This window comes from Pleurodeles waltl, chromosome 7 (genome assembly GCF_031143425.1).
Source record: "Pleurodeles waltl isolate 20211129_DDA chromosome 7, aPleWal1.hap1.20221129, whole genome shotgun sequence".
NCBI classification, from domain to species: domain Eukaryota; kingdom Metazoa; phylum Chordata; class Amphibia; order Caudata; family Salamandridae; genus Pleurodeles; species Pleurodeles waltl.
The window spans coordinates 981,994,959-982,012,826 of record NC_090446.1 but is presented as its reverse complement, the minus strand read 5'-3'; the positions used below and the strand labels follow the sequence as shown (position 1 = coordinate 982,012,826).

At 41.9% G+C, this 17,868-nt stretch overlaps 1 long non-coding RNA gene across 1 annotated transcript in view; it reads left to right on the top strand.

Annotated features, from left to right (window-relative positions):
- The window catches only part of LOC138245832 (uncharacterized), a 79,523-nt gene that overhangs the window by 13,056 nt on the left and 48,599 nt on the right, over nt 1–17,868 (top strand). The window lies entirely within an intron of this gene.

Here is a 17,868-nt window from a genome sequence, read left to right as displayed (position 1 = left end):
CAGCGCCACCGTGGAGGATTCCCTGGGGCAGCGGGAAACCGGCGGGACACCGCCGGTTTCCCGTTTCTGAGCGTGGCTGTACCGCCGCGGTCAGAATGCCCATGGAAGCACCGCCAGCCTGATGGCGGTGCTTCCGCGGTCCCCGGCCCTGGCGGTCATGGACCGCCAGGGTCGGAATGACCCCCAAAATGTCACACTAGCTGCTTTGCATATGGGGATGTAATTTGCAACGCAACCTATATAGTAACATGTCACATCACAAATTTCCCATTTTCGGGATTTTGCAAAATCACCGCTTAATGGATAATAATTAGGCAGGTCGTATTTTAGACCCCCATTGAGTGGCTGCAAATTTAGGGATGGTGGTCTACAAGGGGCAGTAGACTACCATGCCAAAATGTACTTTCTCAAATGGAAACTATTTCTTGTTACAAGCAGGTAGTGCACATTAGAGACAGCTGCTTTAAAAAAAACGAAATGTTTCCACTTTGGGAACACACACAGTGGAGAATCAATCCAATAGACCACTGCCTGCTCCTTCCCAAGGCCATCCAACATGATTCTTAAAGGGAAAGGGGTCCCCCCACAACAGCTTCCACTTTGCGAATCAGACATTACCCCAACTCAGCTGTCGGTAACTGGTCAGTGTTTCAAACCACCATTGGGATTCCAAAACAGAAGGGAGATGCTCCTTTCACACCCTTCCTACGTGCAATTTCTTACTGGGTCTCAAAACCCCTTTTACATGTTGGAATGAATTTTCAGTTTAAAATTTCCATACATATAGAAGACTAAACTTGTGCTTGTCAAGTTTCATCTGAGTTTGTCAAAGGATGTCATAGTTATTAGAAAATGAACAATTTTTGACCCTCTCACCGTTTTAAGTTTTCCCCTTGGTGAATTTGAACAACTTTAAAAATACCAAGAGCATGGTAACCACATGCTAAGCTTCTAACGAATTGTGTGCAAATGTGTCAAAAGACATTACGTTATAGTCTAATCAAATAACATTCCTTCAACTTTCAAAGTAGCACTAAAGTTCAAACCTTCATTGTCTCCCCAACACATTTTTAGACGCTAATAGCTCAGAGACTAGTGGATGGGTTTACCCCAAAGTATGTAGGGGTATTCCTCTGACTGAAGTTCTACTTTCATGTCAATTTTGGTGTAATTCCATTTAGAAGTTTTTCTGTATACTAGAGCAGTTTTTCCTATGCAAAAAAGGGAAATATTGATTGTGAATCCACGACTCTCACCCCACCCCAACGCATGGAGCTGCAGGAAATCTGACATCTGTAATATAACCTAGATTTATTTAATACTGCCAAAGTTATGTGCAAAACAAAAATCACGTTTTCAATGAAAACTCAGGCCTAACCATAAGCTCAGTCATTGTTGCTGACTCTGTAAAACATGTATATAATGGATGGGAGGCTGCAATCATTGCATAAAAGCCTGTCTCTAATTTTGTTACTACATAAAACCTGTGATGTCCCTAGTCCCTGGTTATAAAGAAAGGACATAGCTGCATAACTGCAATAACTCATTACAGTTGAGTTCTGATGTCACAGTGCCTGTTGTCAAGAGCCAGCAGCCAAGGGAAAAGGCATGTCACAGAACATAAAGCTGCACCTTGAACAGTGGAAATTAAACATGGCTTTTCCTTCTTCTGCTCTGTTTTTCTTGATGAACAGCGATAAGGAGATATTAATGGAGACACATTTATTTTCCCACTCTTTAGGTAATTATAGGAAAGACTGAATCACTTCATGCATACCAATACTCACAATTTAGCAGAAAGGCTACCAATTTTTAACGCAGAATGACTGCTATTTCAGCTACCGCCTGATTAAATTGTCTCCTCCTCAATGCAAGTTAACAAAAAATGTATTTCCATCTCTAATTCTTTTCTTTGAATCTATCTTTTATCTGTTTCTAAAGGTTAGTATGCAAGGCACCTCTCAAACTTATTTGGGGCACAATTCTTTTCTTGTGTTAAATGCAAATACAAAATGCATACTTTTAATTTCAGTCATTTTATATAGCTGTGATGTAGCTGCAGTGTGACTCGACAGTGGTTGCTCCTGCCCTGCTGCTGTTGTTCAGACTGCCTCTGGAGATCTCTCTACCCTGAGATCTTCTGGGTCGGTAGTACAAACCTTTATATCCGGCTAGTTTTACCTGTGAGGAGGCTTTTTGTTCCCTCTGCTTTTTACCGTAAGTTTGTGATCCACTCAGGATACAGACTGAATGGAGGAACCCTTAGTGGGGGTGGAGGGGGTTGTAAGGGAAGCAACGGGAAGATTCAGGGGGAAACAACACAGAGGGCGGAGGGGAAGCACAGGAGCTAGGGACAACACGAGGCTCAGGAGAAGCACGTGGCTGAGAGCGAGCAACACGGAGTGGAGGGAGCAGAGATGCATATGAACCAGAGAGCAACACGAGGGTGGGTGGGGAACAAAGCAAAAGGGAGAGAGGGATCAACAAAGAGCATGGGGAGGAGAGAAGCACACGGGTGCGCAAGTGCAACACAAGTGCAGCGGGGAGAAGCATATGAACAAGTAAGAGTAACAAGCACAGGTCGGAGGAGAGAAGCACATGGGTGAGAGAGCAACATGGAAAAGGTGATCAGAGTAGCACACTGGTGACAGAGCATACGAGCGAAGGTGTGGGAGAGACGCACACGAGGAAGACATCGGGAAAACATACGCACTCACATGGAGGGTTTAGGCAAAAAAAAAATGCTAAAACTCAGCAGTGTAGGATATGAAAGACAGCCAATCAGAGAGATGGTAAGGAGGCTATGCTCCAGGGAAGGGATAAATACAGAATACAGGGGTCAGTGTTGCAGGGAGACAAGGGATCACATGCAAACATTAGTTTGTCAGTCCGGAAATCATACAAACTATAAGCAGTGAGAGAAAGCAGAGCGAAGATGAAGGTCGAGACAATATTTTTGTTCTTTCATTCAAGTTATGGTACCAGAATATTCTCAGACATAAAAATTGTGTTCTCATCATTTTTTTTTTAAAGTCGTCATACTAGAGATAATAATAAAAAAATCTACACCCCATGAGATACTTTTGTAAACGATTTTTTTTATTCTGACATACAGCCGCAGCCAGGATTCCTCTGATGCAATCCCAGCTTACCCACTTGGGTTCTAAAACATGTCAGGTAGGGTCAGATATCTGCACACAGGGAACCACCTAACAAAAACCGACACCAGAACTGCAGTCACCGGCAGCCTCGATGCCAACATTGCTGCGCTCTCTCCAGGTTCACAGTGTTACTGGTGTACAGCTTCTGACTTCTACATAAACAAAAATCTGCAAAAATGAAAAAGAAAAATAAGAAACGAGAAAGGGAAATAAATACACAAATAAAATATGTAAATGTCGTCAAAGTATTTATTCAATAAACATCAAAGCAATTGAGAGATAAGAGTTTAGGGTCGGGGAGAAGGCTGTGCTGGACAATTTGTCCTTCACTTTTGCCTCCACAAGCTGTTAGGGATCTCTACAGTTCTGAGTGGCCTTACTGTCACACACAGGGCTTTTCCCACCACCACCAAAATGACTCTTTCCCTAGTTAGAGAAAGGTCTCTTTTCAAATAAATAAATAAAGAAATAAGGTGGGAGAAATTTGAATTCTTCCTTCACAAAATCTCTGTTGAAGATTCTGGCATGCTTCGTCTCATATCTTCCTCTGAGTTTCTGCTTCTAATGATCAAATCTAATCTTGGCTAAGAACATGTTTTAAGAGATTGATTAAATCTGCTTCTTGCTTCATTACCGGGAAAGCTATGGCCTACCAGGTTTTCTGTTCCTTATGTACTATCTTAGCTTAGTATCTCCTGTCATTTATTTTTCCAGGAGAGCTGCATCAGAATAATGATAAAGCCATCCTCTATCAACCAGCCAGCCTCTACCAACCAGACTATGGGCCGATTATGAGTTTAGCGGACAGGAACAAACGTCTGCCACACTCCCAACAGGGTGGTTGCCAAGGTGCAGGCTACCTCCCTGCCGGCCCCATTGAGACTTTCCTGCTGGCCTAACCAGCACAGCAGGAAAGTGGCAGCAGCATTATCGCCAACTGGTAATCAACTGCACCCTGGTCAGTGGCTGGGCAGTGCAGCGGTCCCCCCTGTGGCCACCTGCTCTCTGCCAGTCTTTTCATGGCGCAAAACCTCCATGAAAAGGCTGGCAGAGAACCAGGTTGTAATCAGCAGGGTGGCACTGAGTTCAGCACCGCCCTGGATAATTCCAACCTGCACCGCCATCAGCAAGACAGCGGTAGGTTGGCGGGTTGACCACCAACCTTGTAATGTGGCGGTCAGACAGCCACTGCAAGTGTGGCTGTCTGAGGACCGCCACACTCGTAATTAGGCCCTATGATCTTTGTTTTGGATTTGTTTAGCTTTATTTTTCTTGTTTCCATCTTAGCAATACACCAACTACCTGTCTTCATAACACATCGTTAGTACTAAAAAGATATCCTGTATCTTAATTTACATTGTCCTTAAGTACAGACTTTTTGATTCCAGAAAATACAAATGAAAATTTATGCTCATGTTCCAACTCCAGTTCCAAATGATTTATCCTGAAATGACTGGAAACGGCAGACTAATAAATAAAAACCGAGCATGTACATATACTAATCAGCAAACAGTTATGCGTTTTAGGGACCGCCTAAGATTCAAGCTGCAGTTATGCAACTATTTTTGCAAAGTCACTCGCTGCGGGTAAAAACAATGACTAAAACCAGCATTTTCGAGTTTCCTAGCTTGACTGAAGAAACCTTCAACCATACCGTACCAGCGGCAGTCGGTCGAGCAAGCAGGACAGTCCTTGACACAACGTCAGACCAGTTAGTACAGGAGCACACAGGGCACAGGGCCCGCGCCTGAGCTGGCACTGGGGCACCTGAAACCTGTGCTGCATGAGTGGTGTCGAGTCACATGTACAGAATGCCCTGCCCTTGCAATGCCTTAACTAATCTTGTCATCAAAAGGAACCGATGAGAGACTAGAACCTGTGGCGTAACAAAAGATAAGGGTCCCCACACTCACATCATTAGGGGCTCAGGGGAGGGGGGAACTCCAGTGTGGGCAAGGCGCGGAGGCTGTGGAGGCCCTCTGTTACGCTCCTGACTATAACTCTGACTTTCATCCCATCTTGGCTATCTTGTCACAGGCTAGAGTGGAGTCAAACAAGCTTGCTGAACACACCCTAGCAGAGATGGAGCCTTCGCTGTTCCGAGTTCCACAGCAGAAGACGGACTAGATAAGACTCCTCCTCTAACTGCCCGCCCTGATTTGTGGTTCTCCTCGTTGATGTCAGTGCGCCCACGAGACTGGAGTCAAAAAGTGAAGTCACAGGGCAGCTGGGGGTGACGGGGGTAGGACCATCGCGTCTGCTTCTGCCTCAGACAGAGCTACTCTCCCGCGGCGACTGAATATTCTTTGTACCGGCCCTTGCCTCCATTGCATTTCAGTGAGGTTTGGGGGCTACATAAGGGTGCCCGCTACCCAGACCCGCACAACTGGTCGGCCTAATGGTGCCTGGCACACTGCAGCAACAATGCTGACTAAACCGGACTAGTCAGCAGCTAACATGATGCACATTCAAGTGCATTTAAAACAAATAAGAAGTGGTCATTAAGAAACAGGCAATGACCATTTAAAGTCCTTATGGAAAAAATTGTGACGTTATTAGACCATTCCACTCAGTTAAGAGCAGACAATTATAACGAAAAGAGGGACAGACAACATGTGTGCTGTTTGAGCTGGAGACCTTCACTAACCAAAGCTGGCCCTCTAGCACTATATGTGCTTCAACGAAGCTCCTAAAATCCTCACTGGTTAGGCGCCTGTGATGAACCATGGCTACTGATGCAACATACTCAGTGAGGCCTCTGGATTGACTACAAGAAACAGAGAACACAAAGTAATATGGCTTGGAATAGGGTCAGCTTTTACATTGTTTTACACCGACTCTGGCTATTCTAATAACCATTATCAAGTCCAAAATGCACCGACATGACTTACCAAAAGCACTGGCCATGCTTTGGACGACAGGGACTGCTACTCCTCCAGGATCACCAGGGGCGAGTACTTACCATGGGAAGTCACCTTCGTGGGGTAAGACCTGGGAACTCTTGAGTCAAATATCAAGAAAACATGAACTCCAAAACGGCTAAAGAGAACGTAAAATGTGAAGTAGCTTGTAGATTTCTATCTCAGCTTTGTTATAGGTATCATCAAGCGTCGTTTACAGTTCTTTTTTCCTAATCCAGACAAGTGCAGAAATGTTCATGAGTCGACTGGCTGTGGCATTGCTATCAATGGGGCCGCAGGCGCAGTGGACCGGGGCCCACCAGTCTGAGGGGCTTACTTGACCCAATTAGTGACTGTGTTTTTTACTGCCAAACCAGGGAATGGGAGGATTTCCTTTCTTGCATGCCAAGGCTGTAAAATGATCAATGAGCCTTAAGTTGGCAACTTGTTCTATTGCAGATTTACTTGCTATGCACACTTATGTCTTCTGCTACCCAATCTGGAACATTTTCAAGTAAGTTGTTTTTCTCACAGTCAATTCAGCTTCCCAAGTGATGCGTGAACACATCACCACGCAGTCCACAATGCAGTGGAACTATGATTACCCACCTTAAGTTAAATGTTTTTTCCTCATTGTTTTATGTGTCTGACCTCTTATGAAGGTTTTCTCGTCTTAGACTGCCCCTGGGGAGGTGTGAGAGTCACATGTCGATTGAACAGGACAAGTTGCCAATAGTTGCAGAGAAGAAATATTTCTATTTGCAGCATATGTTGAACCACACGCGCTGCGCAGATCTTCCCTAAAGTGATGGATGGAGTTCAAAAGAGGAATCAGTTAATATTTTGAGAAAAGTATAACTCCCACCAAAGTCTTTCTCCTAGAAAGTATATCCACACAATTGTGGATTTAGTGACCTTGTTGATACAGAATAATCCAGCTGTTTTACAAATGTCAACAAGACCATGAAGTATTGGCATTTCCATGAAATGGAAAACAAAGCATCCGTGCTAGTGTTGGTATAACCAGAATCAATGTCTTTGGTGCCAGTCTCCTTTTTGACACCACATGCGGAAGAGCGACTGAGAAAAAGAGTACACAAATATCTCTCACAAATCCATCCCCAGAGCATTCTGTGAGAGTGGGTACCCAGAGGCAAAATTCTGATGTTGCATTTTGTTTGTTCCATTGAAATCTAGCTCAGACGAGCTATTGGGTTTATCTCTCAGTGGTGCTTTTCCTGATGATCTCTGCTGAACTTAACTGCTATGCAGTCAAATTTTCAGACATGGGGTGTATTCATCCATTCAGCCTAAATGCTAGATCAATTCATTCGTACAACTCAATGCCATATCTATTAATCCATAGAGCCCAATGCTAGACCTATTCATCCATACAGCCCAATGCTATATCTCTCGTGTTTTTCTTCCACATTGCTGCCATACTATATGATCCAAACAGAATTAAATTGTCTGATAGTAATATTCGAAGCTCAAATAATTTAGTATGTATGAATGCTTCCCTGGGGTCCACATATCCTGAGGTCCACTTGTCCTGTATTACGAGCTTGTTCATATTTGCCACTCACCACATACTTCATGCACTGCTGTCTGGGTGAACTGGGAAATCAAAATATGCTTTCTTGAGATTGAGGTTTGACAGGAAGATGTCTTGTAGAATTGGAAGGATTTCTTGAAAAGCTATCACCTTGAGATGAAGACCCAAGCAAACCTAGAGCACCTGAGTTAAGTCTCTTTTACAGAGGAAGTACATCAAGTAAGCTAGTTTTTCTCTTTCCGAAACTATGATGAATTCATTTGGTCATTCACTATATGAGGAGGCACTCTCCTCCTCCAAGAGAAATTAACTGTTACTTAACAGTAATCTTTGTCACCCTTCAGGTGGTCCTTCTCACCACAGTGCTGACATATAAGCCCCCCCCGCTCCCCACAGGGATTACTACAAGCTTGTTTGCTACACCAAATCTGATTGATGTGTAAGGCCATCCCGCCTCCAACCCATTTCCTGTTAGTCCTCAAGCTTAAAAAATTGTGCCCAAGAACTCACCCTACTATGGCGAGGACTATCCTAATGGTAAGAAAGATTACCGGTAAGTAGCAGTTCATTACCACCACCACCACATGCAGTTATCCATGCCATAATACTGACATATGACAATGTACCAAAGCCAAAAGGAGTCCGGTACAATTTTACGTTGCACAAATAATATAATGTAACAATTACTTAATTGCTGACTTAAGTAAAGCAGCTCCAAATGTAATACTTGTGTCTGAAATAAGTCCCACCATTAGTGATTTGAATGTATTGGGAGTCACCCAAATGGCCAACATACATATCTCTTCTAAAGAACCCCCTCCCATTTCAGCCCAAGATGTTGCCATGGTTCTCCTGGATCCAGCAAAAACATTCTCTGGTTATGTGTCTCCCATAGAAACCTAAAACTGAAAAATTGCTTGTTTGATCCACCAGCTGAGGGTCGTCTTTGCCGCCATCTACTCATTGTTGGCTAAACCTGAAAAAAACAAAAAGGACTTACATTTTCAGAATCTCTTGATTTCAACAAATTGATTAACAAAGTCGTTTGATATCTAAAGCACAAGGAACATTATCTGAGTCTTGCAAAACTGTAAGAATGATTTCCTGGGAGGAATGGAAAGAGTGGAGTTTTGGTCTGAAACTACAGCCTGACATAAGGACTACCCAACCTGAGAAGAACTTAAGATATGGGTAAGAAATCAAAAGAGACGTTATCTCAATCTCTAGCCTGACTTTATAGGTAGTAAAAAAGGAAATTTAGCAGAAAACCATGTAATGTGAGCCTGATCTAAAGGTTCAAGGGGCTTCTTTGGCAAGCCTTTCAGGACCAAGTAAAGGTCCCAAGATGGAATAAGGTCTGAGACTTTCGGTTTCATCAAACTGAAAGATCTCAAAAGCTTCCTTTACTAGGGGTACAATGTGAGATAGATTCCCGAAAGCTCTGCTACAGGAATTGATTGCAGCCCATTGGGCTGTTGAGGCAGAGGGGGCTAATCCTTTCTCAAACCCCTCTCGTATGAATTCAAGGATTGTGAAGGGGACCCCAAGGACACAACCCAAAAGGTTTAACAAAAAAGAAAAATGGTCCCAAAGCTTTGCATTAGATTTAAGGGTAGAGACCTTTTTAAATGACTGAATGTCATCGACCACTTCTCTTGAGCAACCTGCAGGTTGAGCAAGCTGAAGGTGAACCCTCTCCACTTCCAGGCCATTAGATTAAATCAACGCATTTGGTTGAATGTAACAATGCAAATCAGAGGGGCATAGGATGTAAAAGTAGAGGAAGATGGGGTCGTAGACCTCAGGGTCAACAGAGGAAGCCAATGTCTTCTTGGCCAAAAGGGAGAAAACACAATCACTACGGCATCCTCCTTTTGAATCATCCGAAGCACGCTCTAATCAAGACACAAGTCACCTTGCCCTCCTCTTAACGCCAGCAGTATAAACACATTAAGCTCATAAACATTTCTCAACACCCATGACCTTACTTTCAACATCAAATATCACATCCTCAGTCTAACAGACCTGGTTCATAACTCACTCACCACACTTCAGACAACATGGTACCACTGTTAGAAATGGGATCTTTGGTTGACAGTCAGGTTACCCCCTCTTCAAGCAAGGACCCTCACTCTAGTCAGGGTAAAAGAGAATCACCCTCAGCTAACCCCTGCTTACCCCCTTGGTAGCTTGGCAGAGCAGTAGGCTTAACTTCAGAGTGCTAGGTGTAAAGTATTTGTACCAACACACACAGTAACTTATTGAAAACACTACAAAATGACACACCAGTTTAGAAAAATAGGAAATATTTATCTAACCAAAACAACAAAAATCCACAATACACAAGTCAAGTTATCAATAAAAATGCAAAAAGAGTCTTTAAGTAGTTTCAAACACACACTAGCACTGCTAGCGTGAAAATGAACCTGGTGCATGTCAAAAATAACCCCGCACGGGCGGGTGCGAGTCAAAAAGGGCTTGCGATGCATTGATATCACTCACGAGCGAGACCTTGCATCGCTTTCCCCTTCTGTCGAGCCAGCGTGCATCAGTTTTTCTCTCTGCAGGAGAGCGATGCGTTGGTTCGGTCCGCACACGGGTCCGGGCAGGCCTTGCGTTGTTTTTCCATGCTCAGCAGTACTTGAGTCGGAAATCCCACCGCACGGAAAAATCCCTCAGCGCGGGTTGTGATCTCGCAGCCTCCGTCAGCGATGCTGTGTGTCGTTTCTCCTGCTCCGTGCAGCAACTGCAGGATAGCTCCACAGAGCACAGTCACAGGCAGGGCAGCTCTTCTTCCTCAGCTCTTCAGCTCTTCTCCAGGCAGAGGTTCCTCTTGCTTCCAGAAGTGTTTCTAAAGTCTGTGGTTTTGGGTGCCCTTCTTATACACAATTTCTCCTTTGAAGTAGGCCTACTTCAAAGTAAAGTCTCTTTTGAATGTGAAATCCTGCCTTGCCCAGGCCAGGCCCCAGACACTCACCAGGGGTTTTGAGACTGCATTGTGTGAGGACAGGCGCAGCCCTTTCAGGTGTAAGTGACCACTCCTCCCCTCCCTCCTAGCACAGATGGCTCACCAGGAAATGCAGACTACACCCCAGCTCACTCTGTGTCACTGTCTAGTGTGAGGTGCAACCAGCCCAACTGTCAAACTGACTCAGACATGTAATCCACAAATAGACAGAGTCACAGAAATGGTATAAGCAAGAAAATGCTCACTTTCTAAAAGTGGCATTTTCAAACACACAATCTTAAAATCAACTTTACTAAAATATGTATTTTTAAATTGTGAGCTCAGAGACCCCAAACTCCACATGTCCATCCGCTCCCAAAGGGAATCTACACTTTAATCAGATTTAAAGGTAGCCCCATGTTAACCTATGAGAGGGACAGGCCTTGTAACAGTGAAAAACGAATTTAGCAATATTTCACTGTTGGGACATATAAAACACATTACTATATATGCTACCTTAACCATACACCGCACCCTGCCCTTGGGGCTACCTAGGGCCTACCTTAGGGGTGTCTGACATAAGAAAAGTGAAGGTTTAGGCTTGCCAAGTCGAATTTACAGTTAAAACTGCACACACACACACACACACACTGCAATGGCAGGTCTGAGACATTATTACAGAGCTACTCATGTGGGTGGCACAACCAGTGCTGCAGGCCCACTAGTAGCATTTGATTTACAGGCCCTGGCACCTCGAGTGCACTTTACTAGGGACTTACTAGTAAATCAAATATGCCAATTATGGATAAACCCATTACATACAATTTACACAGAGAGCATATGCACTTTAGCACTGGTTAGCAGTGGTAAAGTGCTCAGAGTTCTAAAGCCAACAGCAACAGGTCAGAAAAAATAGGAGGCAAAAAGATTGGGGATGACCCTGCATAAGCAAAAAAGTCCAACAACCACCATGCAACAATATCATTTATAGAAAGAGAGAGGGAAGTATGCAACATGATCGCAACTCCTAATGTCGACCACTTGATATAAACAAACTCATAAGATACTATGTATTCCTCATTTGACTGCATGGCTATTCATTGTATTATCACAATCAATCCTAACTTCAGTAGTAGTGGAGTCTCTAGACATGATTATTAGGGAAGGCACATAAGGGGCTAGAGATAAACCTGCAGGCACACCTACAACGGCCGATCGTAAAGATTGTGCATACAAGCGTTTTATATATATATTGCAAACAACACAATCGTGGGTAAGCAGAATTGGCGTCCGGCGCTATTCATCCCATATTCACTGGTTACCCTCTAATGTATTTGTTAATGTTTAGTTCAAAATTCATTAATATTCTGAGACAAAAATATAACAGAGTCTTACGTACTTGTCTTCTGTAAAGCTTCTTTATTCATCAGTATATGTTCCAAACCAAAGTTTATGTATCTTGTTTTTCAATTTACACTTTAGTAACATCACAATTACACAGCCAACACATGCTTTGCAAGAAGGTCGGTTTTTCGGGCCAGTTTTCAAATGATCGCTGTACAATGGAGCATTTTATGGAGTACTCATTCAACAATTAGCCCTGACCAAGTTATATTTTCTCTTTGCGCATGAATGAAATCTAGCTATCTATCTATCTATCTATCTATGTTCAAAGGGTGTTTTTTCACAAAGTTTTGAAGCTTTACTAAATGTCAATACATTTCAACCTGATGGTCGTTGTCAAAGCCACTAGTGAAATTGCACCATCTCCCTTAAAAATTTCCAAGGAACAATAGACATAATAGGCATACTCATGGTACATTTTCCGCAAGATCACCGATACGTAAACGAAAAAAGGAAATTACTAAACTATTGGTGTTTTTTTTTTTGGAGTATGTGCACCAAACAAAATATTCACTGTCATTAAATTCATTGGATGACTGATCATATTTGAAAATTTCAATAACAATTAATATGTACATACTTATAATTTATAGTAATTCATGAACTTGATACAATTTGTGTACAAAAAATGTAAATAATAAATAAATAGGATTGATAAAAGTTCATGAAACTAAAACAATCACCGACCAAGTGGCCACATATTGAGTCACCAAAATATACTGCTCAATGAAATAATACCAAGGCTTTTTCATCCACCACCAAGGTTGTCAGATAACCTAGATATTCATAACATCTCTCTAGTTTTATTGTGCCAGAAAGAAACACTTTTGTGTGATTAATAATTACCTGATACCCACCCCAAAAAATAAAAAAGATACAAAATAGAAAAAGCAGATCGAATAATAATACATTTTAAAATGTTGTTACCTACTCTCAATCCCCTTTTCATTCTTGAACAAATCTAACAATGTAATGAAACCTTCAGTCCTGATATGAATTGTTACAGAATTATGAGATAATGGGATAGTTACGTAAGGATACCAATCACAATGTACACAATATCTAACAGTCCTAATCAATATGTGCAAAGTTCCTCATCCACATTTAATACGCCATGCTTTCATTGTAAATGGATGATGTATTCAGACTCCAGTTTTCGCAGTTTTTTTGCTCTATCGCCTCCTTTCTGTGTGACATCAATCCTGTCAATTCCGAAAAATAATAGTGTCAGGGTTATGATTATGCTTCATTTGCCAATGTCTGTCTACTGGGTAATTCAGATCACAATGTTTAATTGTTCTGAGATGTTCTAATATTCTCTTCTCTATGGGAAAAATGGTGCTACCCAAATATTGTACATAAAAATGAGTACATAAACACAATAATCGCTATTGCATGAGATAAAGGTTCTGATGTTTCTAAATTTCACAGTTCATAGTTTGTTCCTCTTCCTGTTCTTGCTTCCTCCAAATGCTTTGCATTTACAGCACTTAAAAAAACCTTGCTGTGCTTTTAGTCAACCTTCCCTGAGTTGTGATTTCAAATAACTGTGTGCCAGAATATCCCTAATTGATTTAGGACTACAGAATGTTACGAGAGTATGTGTTGTAACTATTCTGTCAATTACTCCAATTACTAGATCTGCCTTGATTAAAGGCCAAGGTTTTGAAAACATCCGCCTTACGGCTGGTGAATCACTATTGTAAGTAGTTATGAGCCTGATCTCGTGGGGTTCTTTCATCCTTCTCCTTTGGGTCAGAAGGCTTTCCCTTGCTAATTGGTCCTTCCACACTTTTGCAGTTCTAAGTATATAATTGTGGCACCTCTGAGCCTTAAATCATTCCATTATCCTGTTCCTTTTCTTGTTGTATGCCTTTGAGTTGCTGCCACTCCATTTGGCTGTTACAGTATGCTCAAATTTAGACTATTAGTATAGAGTGTGCTATTCCCTGCTTTCTTCTTTCTGTGTAAATGTGTATGTAACACATTGTTCCTGATGGTTGTGGACACATCCAAGAAATCTATTTCACTGTGATGTATTGTTTGTTTGAATTTTAAATGCAGATTATACGTGGCAATCTCATCCCGGAACTTAAGCAACTCTGGTTTAGGACCTTCCCAGATAATAAAAAGATAATCTACCCAATGTGTTACTTTTGCTCCAGAATCCCCTTTTGCTGGAGCAATCTGGATTTGTCTAAAAGAGCAAAGGGTGGGCCCAAGCTGCTGGAGTTGCCCGGTTGCTCCTCAAGATCAGAGTATCTCAGACAGATTTATAGGTTAATAATTCTTGCTATTGCAATACTACCACTTGTTTTTGCTCTTTCACGAGTTGCCAATTGTTTTAGGAAAACAAGTTATAATTCTCCAACTGGCATAATCTTGCGTGTCCCAAAAAATGTATGCTCTTCCTCATATTTACTCATTCTCTTCTCCATGTGATGAATGCCTTAGTTTCCTCCAGTTCTGGATGTGTATTTAAATATGTATGTGCATTTAGGATTTATAAAGCACATTATGTCCATAGGTCCCAAAGCATTGCCAACTAGAAAGAAGCTGCCAGAAGAAGATGCAATTATGAAATGGAGAAAAGCCAAGTCTTCAGTTGCTTATGGAAGGCCATATGAGAGGCCAAACTGGTGATGTGGACGGGTAACGCGTTCCACAATTTTTCAGCCCCAACCGAAAAGGTGCGACTACCGCATCTGGCCTTCTGGAACCTAGGACTAATCACCTTTCACAAAGAAGAGGATCTAAGTTGTATTTTAGGAGCGTACCAATGAAACACTGACCTCATGGGCAATGACCCCTAACGGTGCAGCACCTTATGAACCACACAAATTGCTCTAAAGGTCACCCACTTCTCGACAGACAACCAGTGAAGAGAGTGCAGGCCTTCTCTCACCTAAAGGTATTTAGGTATATTCAATACCAAGAGGGCTGCCGCATTTGAATTATCTGAAGTTTGAGAGAAGATCTATTAATGTTTAAATATAGTGCATTGCAGTAATCAAGGTGAGACGTAATCAGTACAATAACTACGGCTGTTCTGAGCTCCACTGGGATTAGAGGATAAATCTTTTTCAAGATTTTGATCATTTAGAAGCAAGTGCTTATAATCCTAATGACCCGAGTATAAAAGGCGAGTGTGTTGTCGAAGATGACTCCTAGGTTTTTAGCTGAGACAAGTAGAGTAGGTAGGGGGCCCAAGTATCTGGCCACCACAGCTCTGACCACACGGAGTGCTGAGCTTCAAACACCAGGATCTCTGTCTTTTCCGCATTCAATTTCAGACAGTTCTACTTCATTAAGATACCAATATCCATCATACAGAGAGTTTGAATTTCTCTGCTACTGATAGCAAGTCATCAGATATCAAACCAATAATCAGGGTGTCATCTGCATAACCTGGAAACCAAATGATTACACCAAATTTGCTAGTGGGCTCAATAGAGATTGAACAAGGTGGGGCTGAGCGAAGACCCGTTCGGCACCTCACAGAGGATCTAATAAGGTTCTGCCCTGCACAGCTGACAATCTGGGTTGTATTGGTGAGAAAGGAACCCAATAAATCCACTGCAGTATCCTTTACCTCAGCCTGGTGCAGTCTTTGCACCAAACGGGATGGGGATGCCATGTTGAATGCTGCAGACACATCCAGCATAACCAGGATTGCAGTACTACCCTGGTCCACCTGATACAAACACTCATACTTTCTTGATTAATTCCCCAATATTATCCAACTTAAGGTGGGCATATTTATAAAGCAGGCCCACCTTTCCCTTGCAAGTGAAAGTCATGAGTTGTGTCCCTTCTTCCAGTTACTTACGGTGTGGGTTCTCATGAGTTGGAGTAATGAAAATCAGTAAACTTCACGCCACTCTCCCTACTGCAATATAATTATTAAAGAATGTTACCTCCCACAATCTGTTGATCTCTTTTCTGCAAAGATCTGCACAGTAGCATAACTGTTGTTTAATCAATTTGGATGAAATTTGCCCATTGTTAATGCCAAGGTAAGCTTCTGGATGTACTGTGTCATCAAAAAGATCCATTCTGCCTAAGTTCTTTTTGTGCAATACCTCCTACTTTACTATTGTTATACGTCATATCAGCTATTTCACGAAGGATCACAAAGTCATTCAAACACACAAATACTACTGCGCAGCTGTTCATGTTGCCACAGAATGGCAGCAATTATGGAAAGATTACCTTTGAGTTTCTTGCTCCCCTCAAGCAGAAGTTTGTTGCGGTGCAAGCACCTTCTGATGTCGGAAACCTGCCACTCAGACCTCCATTCATCAGAGCAATGTAGTGTTCATAAAACAAAGGTGGCGGAGACCGGTCTTTATTATCCACACCTCCAGGTTCCTGCACATGTATTGGTCACATCCAGCTCGGCGTTGGTGCTAATCCACAGGTGCAAGAACCAGTTATTTAATAAATTCACAATGTGCCTTTCCTCATAGAAACATGCAATGATAGCACTCCAAGTGTGTTTGAAACTTTATTGCATTACAACGCGTTTCAACCTAATTGAAATTGTAATCGCATTTATATAATGCTTACTACCCCTGATGAGGCGTCAAAGTGCTTTTCGGCGAGTAGCACACTACTCCGGAACTCAAGAAGGATTAGTGGTGAATTAATTTAGCAAATTATGAAATTCATTTGAGCGGTGGACATGTGAGTCTGCTAGTTGGATTGAAAAGGATAGTGGAGGGATAGAAGAGGGAAGAGTTTAGACAGTGTTTAATTGGATATCATAGCAGTAAGAGAAGGTTTGAGATGAGTAAAGGAGAGGTGGAGGGGGATGCGTCAGGGGGAAGGGTTTAGAAAGGGTGGATCTGAAAAGTAAAAGAGGTTTCAAATAATGCAAGGAGGGGTAAAGGAGGGAATAGTCTAGAAAGTGTTATTTTGGGGATAACAGTAGTAGAAAGGGGTTTGGGATGAGTCAGAGTGGAGGAAGAGGATATATTCAAATAGGTAAAGGGTGAGAAATAGGGTTGTGCATTGGAGAGAGTGGTAGAATGAGGTTTGGGATGAGTCGGACAGTGGCGGTAGAGGATATATTGAGAGAGGTATAAGGTGAGATACAGGGTAGTGCATTGGAGATGCTAATCTGGGAGTAAATAAATAAATATAAAGATACATACATACATGGAAGGTATATATGTATAAGGGAGGTAATATACCTAGATTTAAGTTGTATTTAATAAACTCAGACTTTCAGGTGTTGCTGTACTTTAAGCTAATTTATAATTTTACTATTTCCTTTGTTCAATACTGAAGTAATTGTAGATAGTTATATTAAAAATTTACTGATTTATGCAGTCAACATGTTAAACATAGAATAATATAACATGTACATTTGTTAAGCAGAACTAACGAATACCTATATATTTATAAATATAGTTATTATACACGTAGACAAAGGAATACACATATCTAGATACACATATATAACTCAAATAAATGCTTATATGCACAGGGATACACTGTACATTTATGTTTGAGTCTGGTGTTTATTTGGGGCAGAGTTAAATCTTGAGTAGTCTTCTGAAGATAAGATAGTTATCTGTGTATGGTTTTTTTTCTTGTATGGTTGGATTTTGAGGTGAGGTACCAATCTAGAGCAGAGGTTCCTTTGTTGAATGTATTTGGTGATTTTATTCCTGATGAAGATCGGCCCTGTTCCATGTATCGCTTTGGGGTAATACAAAGCAGCTTGAATGTGGATCTTCTGGCAACCAGTAGCCAATGTACGGCCTTCAAGGTAGGGGCGATGTGGGTTTGTAGCTTTACATATGAGTAGTCTGGCAGCAGAGTTGCGAATCTGTTGTAGTCTTTTCATAGATGTTAAGGATGATCCGTGGTAGAGGCTTTTGGAGCAATCAAGTT